The 9598-nt window shown below is 44.6% G+C and overlaps 1 pseudogene; it reads left to right on the top strand.

The window, feature by feature from the left end:
• Positions 1-237: 237 nt before the first annotated feature.
• LOC106589705 (putative G-protein coupled receptor 75) lies at positions 238-7928 on the top strand (annotated as a pseudogene).
• Positions 7929-9598: the final 1670 nt, after the last annotated feature.

Here is a 9598-nt window from a genome sequence, read left to right as displayed (position 1 = left end):
TGAGAAACATTTCAAAATCGTTTGACGTGAAAGGAGGGCCATTGTCCGATACGAGCTCCTTGACTAGTCCAAAGGATGCGAACAAGTGTCTGAGAAGATTGATGGTCTTCTCAGCTGTGGTCAGTTGAGTAGGGAACACTTCCATCCACTTGGAATGGACATCGACGACAACAAGGAAATGTTGCTTGTCAATCTCTGCGTAATGGATGCATTCCCAAGGTGTAGCAGCCCAGGACCATGGATGCAGAGGTGCAGCAGCAGGCTTGTTGCGAACAGCTTCACAAGGTGAGCAGTGGCCTACATGCTGTTGAATGTCCTGATCCAGTCCAGGCCACCACAGATAACCTGTTAGGGCTAGGGGGCAGTATTGACACGGCTGGATAAAAAACATACCCGATTTAATCTGGTTACCACTCCTACCCAGTAACTAGAATATGCATATACTTATTACATATGGATAGAAAACACCCTAAATTTTCTAAAACTGTTTGAATGGTGTCTGTGAGTATAACAGAACTCAAATGGCAGGTCAAAACCTGAGAGATTCCTTTACAGGAAGTGGCCTGTCTGACCATTTCTTGAACTTCTTTTCCATCTCTATCATTTACTAAGGATCTCTGCTCTAACGTGACACTTCCCACGTCGTCCATAGGCGCTCAGAGCCCGGGAAAAAACAGAATGTCGTCATTCCAGCCCCAGGCTGAAACACATTATCGCCTTTCTCAAGTGGCCGATCAAGGGACACTGGGCTTATGCGCGTGACCCGACCGCCCCCGCCTTTGGGATTTTTTCCTCTGTTTGCCGAAAAGGAGATTCCCTGTCGGAATATTATCGCTTTTCTACGAGAAAAATGTCATAAAAATTGATTTTAAACAGCGGTTGACATGCTTCGAAGTACGGTAATGGAATATTTAGAATTTTATTGTCACGAATTGCGCCATGCGCGCGACACTTCTTTACTATTTCGGATAGTGTCTGGAACGCACGAACAAAACGCCGCTATTCGGATATAACGATGGATTATTTTGGACCAAACCAACATTTGTTATTGAAGTAGCAGTCCTGGGTGTGCATTCTGACGAAGACAACAAAAGGTAATCAAACTTTTATAATAGTAAATATGATTATGGTGAGTGCTAAACTTGCCGGGTGTCTAAATAGCGAGCCCGTGATGCCTGGGCTATGTACTTAGAATATTGCAAAATGTGCTTTCACCAAAAAGCTATTTTAAAATCGGACATATCGAGTGCATAGAGGAGGTCTGTATCTATAATTCTTAAAATAATTGTTATGCTTTTTGTGAACGTTTATCGTGAGTAATTTAGTAAAATGTTAGCGAATTCCCCGGAAGTTTGCGGGGGGTATGCTAGTTCTGAACGTCACATGCTAATGTAAAAAGCTGGTTTTTGATATAAATATGAACTTGATTGAACAAAACATGCATGTATTGTATAACATAATGTCCTAGGGTTGTCATCTGATGAAGATCATCAAAGGTGAGTGCTGCATTTAGCTGTCTTCTGGGTTTTGGTGACATTATATGCTGGCTTGAAAAATGGGTGTCTGATTATTTCTGGCTGGGTACTCTGCTGACATAATCTAATGTTTTGCTTTCGTTGTAAAGCCTTTTTGAAATCGGACAGTGTGGTTAGATTAACGAGAGTCTTGTCTTTAAATAGCTGTAAAATAGTCATATGTTTGAGAAATTGAAGTAATAGGATTTTTAACGTTTTGAAAATCGCGCCACAGGCTGCCAGTGGCTGTTACGTAGGTGGGACGCAAGCGTCCCACCTAGCCCATAGAGGATAACTGCAGGCGAGTGCTTTCATTCGAGTGATCCCTGGATGTCCCTCATGCAGGTCAGATAGCAGTCTCCTCTGGGATTTGTGAGGTACCACCACCCTTGATCCCCACAGAACACATCCTTGATCAGTGGACAACTAGTCTTTCTTGTTGATGAATGGACGAAGGTTATCGTCATTTACGAACGTTGGCCAACCACCTAATGTTAAGTCCAAGACTTTGGAAAGCACTGGGTCTTTCCTCGTTTCTTCTGCTATGTCTGAAGCAGATACGGGCAGTTCGTCAATGAGAGAGATCTGGAGGACTGCTCTATCATCTTCACTGTCGGAGTCACTATTGCATGGTAGTCTTGATAGTGCATCTGCATTTGCGTGATCACTGGATCGTCTGTACTCAATCTCATAGTCGTAGGCTAGCAATATCAGAGCCCAACGTTGCATTCGAAGTGCAGCAAGGGTTGGTATAGCTGATTTTGGTCCAAGGATGGCCAACAGAGGCTTGTGATCTGTCAGCAGTTGGAACTTCCTTCCATAGAGGTATTTGTAAAACTTCTTCACTCCGAATATTATGCTCAGGGCTTCCTTCTCAATTTGAGCATAATTTTTCTCACTTGGTGACAGAGTCTGTGATGCAAATGAAATAGGGTGTTCTTCACCTGACGGTAGAACATGTGAGATGACGGCTCCTACTCCGTATGGAGATGCATCACACGCCAGTCTCAGCTTCATCTCTGTGTTGTAGTGGGCAAGCCACTTGCTCTTTAGCAGACGCTGTTTGCTTCTTCGCATTGTGGGGACCAATTCCACTTGGTATCGGCCTGCAGCAGTTGGTGAAGTGGATGCAACAATGTGGACAAGTTTGCCACAAACTTTCCGTAATAGTTCAGGAGCCCCAAAAATGACCTCAGCTCTGAGATAAGGTGCTCTCCAATGGTTGGTGCTGACACGAGGATGTCGTCCATGAAGCACACAACATTGTCTATACCATCCATGATCTGATCCATTGTGTGTTGGAATATCGCTGGAGCTGTCGAGATTCCATAGGCCAAGCGATTGAATCTGAATAGCCCCTTGTGTGTATTGACGGTCAGATACTGTTCTGACTCCGGATCCAGCTTCAGTTGCTGTGTAACGTGTGTCGTGTGTGGAGGACCAAGACGCAACAGGGAAGTGTATACTCATCTTCTTTTTTAATATTGAAGAAGGAGAAACAAATAAACACGTATACAATTAACGGAAACGACACTAACAGTTCTGTCAGGTGATAAGCACAAAACAGAATACAACTACCCACAATACACAATACAAACAAACCCCTAATTATAGGACCTTCAATCAGAAGCAACGAGGAGCCGCTGCTTCCAATTGAAGGTCAAGAACAAAACTGCACATAGAAACAGAGTGACTAGAATAAACATAGAAAATGCCCTAACATAGAACATATACCAAAACTCTAGACCACTCTAATCAAACACCCCTTGTCTATACACATAGACTAACAATCCCCGAAACATAAACAAAATCCCCCCTGCCACATCCTGACCATACTAAACACTAACAAATAACACCTTTACAGGTCAGAACGTGACATGCTGATAAGCGAATGCCAGGTCCAGCTTACTGAAAACCTTCCCACCAGCTAGAGTGGCAAATAGATCTTTAGCGTTTGGTAATGGATATTCCTCTGGTAGTATGCAGCGATTTACTGTGACCTTGTAGTCTCCGCACATTCTGACGGTCTTGTCTTTCTTTGGGACTACAACGATCGGAGCGGCCCAGTCGCTCCTCGCTACTTTCATGAAAATGTTATTCTTCTGTAGGCGGTCCAGTTCCTTCTCTACTGCTTCCTTAAGAGCATAGGGAACTGGACGTGGTTTGTGAAAGATAGGCGTGGTTCCTTCTTGCACTCTGACTTTTGCTGTGAAGTCTTGTATTTCGCCGTAGCCATCTTTGAAAAGTTATTTGTGCTTCTCCAGCATGTTAGTGAGTGTAGCCTGACTCACTGGTTTGTCATTTCTCAGACTGAAGATTTCTCCCCAGTTCAACTTGATCTTTGGTTGCCAGTTTCTGCCTAGCAAGGCTGATTTTTCTCCTTTAACAATGACAAGCGGTAGCGTCCACTCCTTCCCCTCATACCGGACTGGTACCTGGATCTGCCCTAACACAGGAATAGTGTCACCAGTGTATGAAGAAAGGCAGATGGACGCTGGCTGAAGAGGACACTCTTTCAGTTTTTCTTTGTAGTGTCTCTCTGGAACCAGAGATACAGACGCTCCGGTGTCCAGCTGCATTTTTACTGGTTTTCCCGCTAACTCCATGCTGAGATAGATTCCATCTTTTTGTTGTTGAGCTGTGTACACTGAACAGTTCCAATACTGTTTCAGTTGTAACTTCATCTTTTTGTGCTGCGTCTGACACTTTGTGCGCTCTTGCTGTGCGTTTTGGAGCTTTACACACTCTCTGTAAATGTCCAACCTTTCCACAATTGTGGCACTTTTCAGTTTGGAATCGACATTCACTGTGCTGATGATTATCTCCCCCACATCTGTAGCAACTTGGCTTAGACCTTTGAGATGTGGGCTGCTTTGTTCTTGTGTAACCTTGAGGACGGGACTGAGAAAAGTGTGACTTTTGTGAGCCTTTTTCACCATGTGCATCACTGACCTTGTGAACACCTTTCTGACGTTCTGCATGTCCCGATAGCTCAATAGTATCCCTGTGGGCAAGCTCGAGTCCACGGGCGATATCACAGGCTTTCTTAAAGGTCAGGTCCTTCTCTGACAGAAGCCTTCTGTGATATGCTTCACCTGTGAGACCACATACAAACTTGTCTCGAAGAGCAACATCAAGAAATCGTGCGAAATCACATGTACTTGCCAGCCTTTTCAATGCAAGGATGTAGTCAGCCACGGTTTCCCCTTGACTCTGGTGACATTGGTAAAATCTGAAATGTTCTGCAATGAGAATTGGCTTAGGCTTGAAATGCCTTGAAGAGTTTCAGTCAGTTCTGCATAGTTCAACTCCACTGCTTTTATTGGTTCAATGAGACCTTTCAGCAATCCATACTCAGTTGGACCCAAAACACTGAGAAATACGTCTGCTTTCTTTTCATCTTTGATTTCATTGGCAGCCAGCCAACGCTCAAAACGCTCCAAACAGGAATCAAAATCCTCTTTCGTAGCCTCAAACTCTGGTACTTGACTAATGGTTGCCATTTTCACAGTTAATTGTTCAGTTTCCTTATTCCTTGTATTCCTTAATTTTCTGAATTTCCGTCTAATTCTTCACTTCAGAAGTTTCTGCAATTACTTCATTCACTGCAGTCATTTGTAATCATTTACACACCGTGTAACGTTTCTTCTTCCTTTTTTTTTCTTGACAATATTTCTCCACTGAGATCGGGTTCAATGACAGTTTTTTAAATTTAACCACCAGAGGGCAGTGTCGCTATTCTGGACTCCAATAGTCTTGCTACTTGGCAGCTCCTGAATACTGTACCTACTAGCAGTTAGCCTTTTCTACTGGCGAAAGAAAATACAAAATAACTGACGAATTACATAATTATTTTGAGTTTCATTACTCACGCAACATTCTTCCCTTCAAGCAAGTTTAATCACCTCGTCGCCACTGTAATATTTGTGTTGTGGAGAAATGACCAGGCAGGAGACGGGAGTACAGTTAGTTTTCGTTTAGTTAAAACCTCTCGTGCTCTACAGCCCCCGGCCCAATAGTGCGCATGTGCATTTCCTAGTAACACTGCCGTAATACATTACTGCTTAGTAACAGCATAGTAACTAATATAAACACATGTAGATCCCAGATACAACAAGCAGCTGTGTTGACACTGCCGTATTGATCTGAGCCTTGCTGTTGGAAAACTACTATTTTTATATAGCCCTTCGTACATCAGCTGATATCTCAAAGTGCTGTACAGAAACCCAGCCTAAAACCCCAAACAGCAACCAAAGCATGTGAAAGAAGCACGGTGGCTAGGAAAAACTCCCTAGGAAAAACTCCCTAGAAAGGCCAAAAACCTAGGAAGAAACCTAGAGAGGAACCAGGCTATGAGGGGTGGCCAGTCATCTTCTGGCTGTGCAGGGTGGATATTATAACAGAACATGGTCAAGATGTTAAAATGTTAAAATGTTCATAAATGACCAGCATGGTCAAATAATAATAATCATAGTAGTTGTCGAGGGTGCAACAAGCACGTCCGGTGAACAGGTCAGGGTTCCATAGCCGCAGGCAGAACAGTTGAAACTGGAGCAGCAGCACGGCCAGGTGGACTGGGGACAGCAAGGAGTCATCATACCAGGTAGTCCTGAGGCATGGTCCTAGGGCTCAGGTCCTCCGAGAGAAAGACAGAAAGAGAGAAAGAGAGAATTAGAGAGAGCATATTTAAATTCACACAGGACACCGGATAAGACAAGAGAAATACTCCAGATGTAACAGACTGACCCTAGCCCCCCGACACATAAACTACTGCAGCATAAATACTGGAGGCTGAGACAGGAGGGATCAGAAGACACTGTGGCCCCATCCGATGATACCCCCGGACAGGGCCAAACAGGCAGGATATAACCCCACCCACTTTGCCAAAGCACAGCCCCCACACCACTAGAGGGATGTCTCCAACAGTCGGCTTCGTTAGCCTTACTGCTCGAACACACCCTTTGAAATTATTTGTACAAGTATTTGAACCCAGGTCTGATTCTTGAAAGTTTGCAAAAGTCTTAAGAGTATACTTTTTGTTACGGGGGGGGGGGGGGGGGGGGGGCGGTGTGTCACCTGCCACCTGACGGGCTCAGCCTTCATCATCATGTCTCTGGAAACGCTAGCTGTGATCACCCTCCGAAGGCTCCAGCAGCCCAACGGCATGGCCTCGCTTCCCTGTACTCCGCCCTCCTCTGGACCTCCAGCTTCACCATAGCTACCCTGTGAGCCCTGTGAGCCTACCCCACAAAGGAGGAACCTTGCCTGCCTCACTTCAGCCTAACGGGGGTGCTAGGGTGGTTCTATTATGTCTACCTGGTGGACTTTGCCTTCTGCGTGGCAGTGGTGTCTATCTGTTACCTGATGATCGCTCAGACGCTAAGGAAGAACGCACAGGTGGGAGGGAGAGGGAGAGAGAGGGAGGGTGGGAGGAGGGGGGAGAGGGAAGGAGGGAGAGAGAACGATAGGGGTGAGAGAGAGAGGGAGGGAAAGAGGGTTAGAGGTCATGCAGTGTGCTGTCCAGGTTCCTTCGCTCTACCTGAAGCAGGCCTACAACAACCTACAACTCATTCAGACTCACTCCTACTCTAACAGATCCACTAGCCAGGGTCTAGTACCTGGGGCTGTCCAGGGAGCTACCTGCTGCCAACTAGTCTCTACTGTCAACCTGGCCACAGTCAAGGACTCCAAGGTTGTAGTAACCTGTGTGGTGATTGTATTCTCCGTCCTCCTTTGTTGTCTCCCCATGGGCGTCGTCTTAGCCCAGGACATCCTTTCCCCCGGAGAGCAGCTTCGCTCACTACCAGTTTGAACTGTGCGGTTTCGCGCTCATCTTCTTTAAGTCGTGCATCAACCCGTTCGTGTACTCCCGCAACAGCGCCGGGCTCCGCCGCCGCATCCTCTGCTGCCTCCAATGGGTGGCTCTGGTGTTCCTCTGCTGCAACACACGACACGGCTCCACGCCATGGGCAAAGGCAGTCTCGAGGTCAACCGTAACAAGTCCTCGCACCACGAGACCAACTCAGCCTCTGTCCTCTCACCCAAGCTCCAAAAGAGACTGGTGGATCAAGCCTGTGGACCCAGTCATTCCCGGGACTGTGCCCCCAGTCCGAGAGTCACGGGCTGGCATGGTGGACGTAAACCCCGGCCCCCTAGCACCTCCACCTCCATCAACACCCGTATCGAGCCATACTACAGTATCTACAACAGCAGCCCCTTAGCGGGACCGGGCTCCACTACCAACAATCTGCAGCCTGCTGCCAACTCCTCCTCCTCCCAGGCCTTTGGGTTAGCTAAGTCCTATGTTGCCATGTACTGTCACACCCACCAGAGATGCTGCAGGATGTTGAGAGCACCTCTGCCCATAAGATGCCCATAACATGCCCATACCTTCAGTCTAACCAACCACCATGATTGATTAGATACCCATCCCTTCAGTCTAATGTGATGAATAACCTTTGCTTGGCTCCCCAAGCTAATGCTAATAGGTTTTAGCTCAGTGGTCCAACATAGTCTTGCGGTTCTGCCAGACTTTGAGAGCACCTCAGTGCATCAGATAGATCCCCATACCTTCAGACTAACTTACCAACTTGATGTATAGATTCATTGATTAATCAGCTACTGCACCTTCAGTCTAACCTGGAGAGGGTTTGGGCATATAGGTCAGTGATACTAAGGGGGTCACTATATTGTTATACCAACATTACTGTTACTACAAGACACCAGAGAGTAAACAGATGCTCGTTTTCTGAATATCATGTGGTATTGAACTGTTTTTTTTTGAGGTGGAAAAAAAGTCAAGGTATAGAATAACCCCCATTGACTTTACCCTGGAATATAAAGATAGGTATCCTAGTCCAGAGGGGAAAGCGTGAAGAATAGAGAGATACGTCACCATACTGATCCCAAAGTGTTATTGACATTGTTGAACTGACTGGAATCTTTTTTTACACTGACATGTCTTTCTCTTCATAATAATACAGTATTTGTGAGTCTCATACATTTTCTATGATATCAATAAATATTTTGCAAGTGCAATGTGTCCAGTGCGCCCCTGCCAAAGAACATACAGTATATTAGAAATTCTTTGTTTTATAGTGTTATATTACATTGTATAACGTAAATAATCATATAAATTCCTCAAGTTTAGACAATTAGCAGCAGGAGTTATGGAATTTTCAGGTCAAATTGAAGATCCATAAAGGTGAACAGCACCTTTTATAAGGGAAAATATCAGAGCCCTCTGGTGGTCAGCTAATCAACCTGCATCTCAAGCTTTTGTCATATGACAGTTATGCACAGTGCATGTGTCTATCCATAGAGCTCTCTACTTAGAAATAACCCGTTTTTGGACCACTTCAAAATAGAGAGCCTTAATGGCGCTGCCCATGCTCTCAGACAACCATATAGTCTGTGGCATCAAATAAGCTACCGGTGATCAAACAGAATTTTCTGTTCAGTTTGCCTTTTACTAAATGTATAATGGTTCAAACTGAATGCTAGTTAAACAAGAGCTTTATTATATTGTGGCTAGCTCTCTCAGACAGAGTATGATTATCAATCATTTTTGTTATGATATTTTTATTTAATTATTTCTTATTTCAGTGTATCCCTCATTTTAACCATAGAACACACCAGATTGAGAAATCCACAGGAAACATCTGATTCAGTACATAACAAATGTTCATCAGAACTCGTCAATTACATCAGGGGATTTGAATTCACAGCACATCAAGTTAAGTTACTCTCACTCACCCTGTAACATAACAACCATGGTTGGGGTCAATTCAGGAAGTAAACTGAAATTCAAATCCCAATTTAACTTATTGCTTTTGAATGAGGAAATACTGTAGCATTTGGAATTTCAGTTTACTTCCTGAATCGACTGAATTGAAATGGAATTGATCCCAACCATGACACCAGAACCCCAATCTTACTATACCCACAGTTAGTTTGTCTGCACATTTAAAAATTCAAACCTTCCTTGCTCAAAGATATCTACAAAACCAAAGTGTCACAGATAAGCATCAAATCAAACTGAAATAAATTAAGATAATTTAGAGTGTTGACAATAAAACCAACTA

This window comes from Salmo salar, chromosome 28 (genome assembly GCF_965601325.2).
Source record: "Salmo salar chromosome 28, fSalSal1, whole genome shotgun sequence".
Lineage (NCBI taxonomy): Eukaryota > Metazoa > Chordata > Actinopteri > Salmoniformes > Salmonidae > Salmo > Salmo salar.
This window is presented reverse-complemented; position numbering and strand designations above follow the sequence as displayed.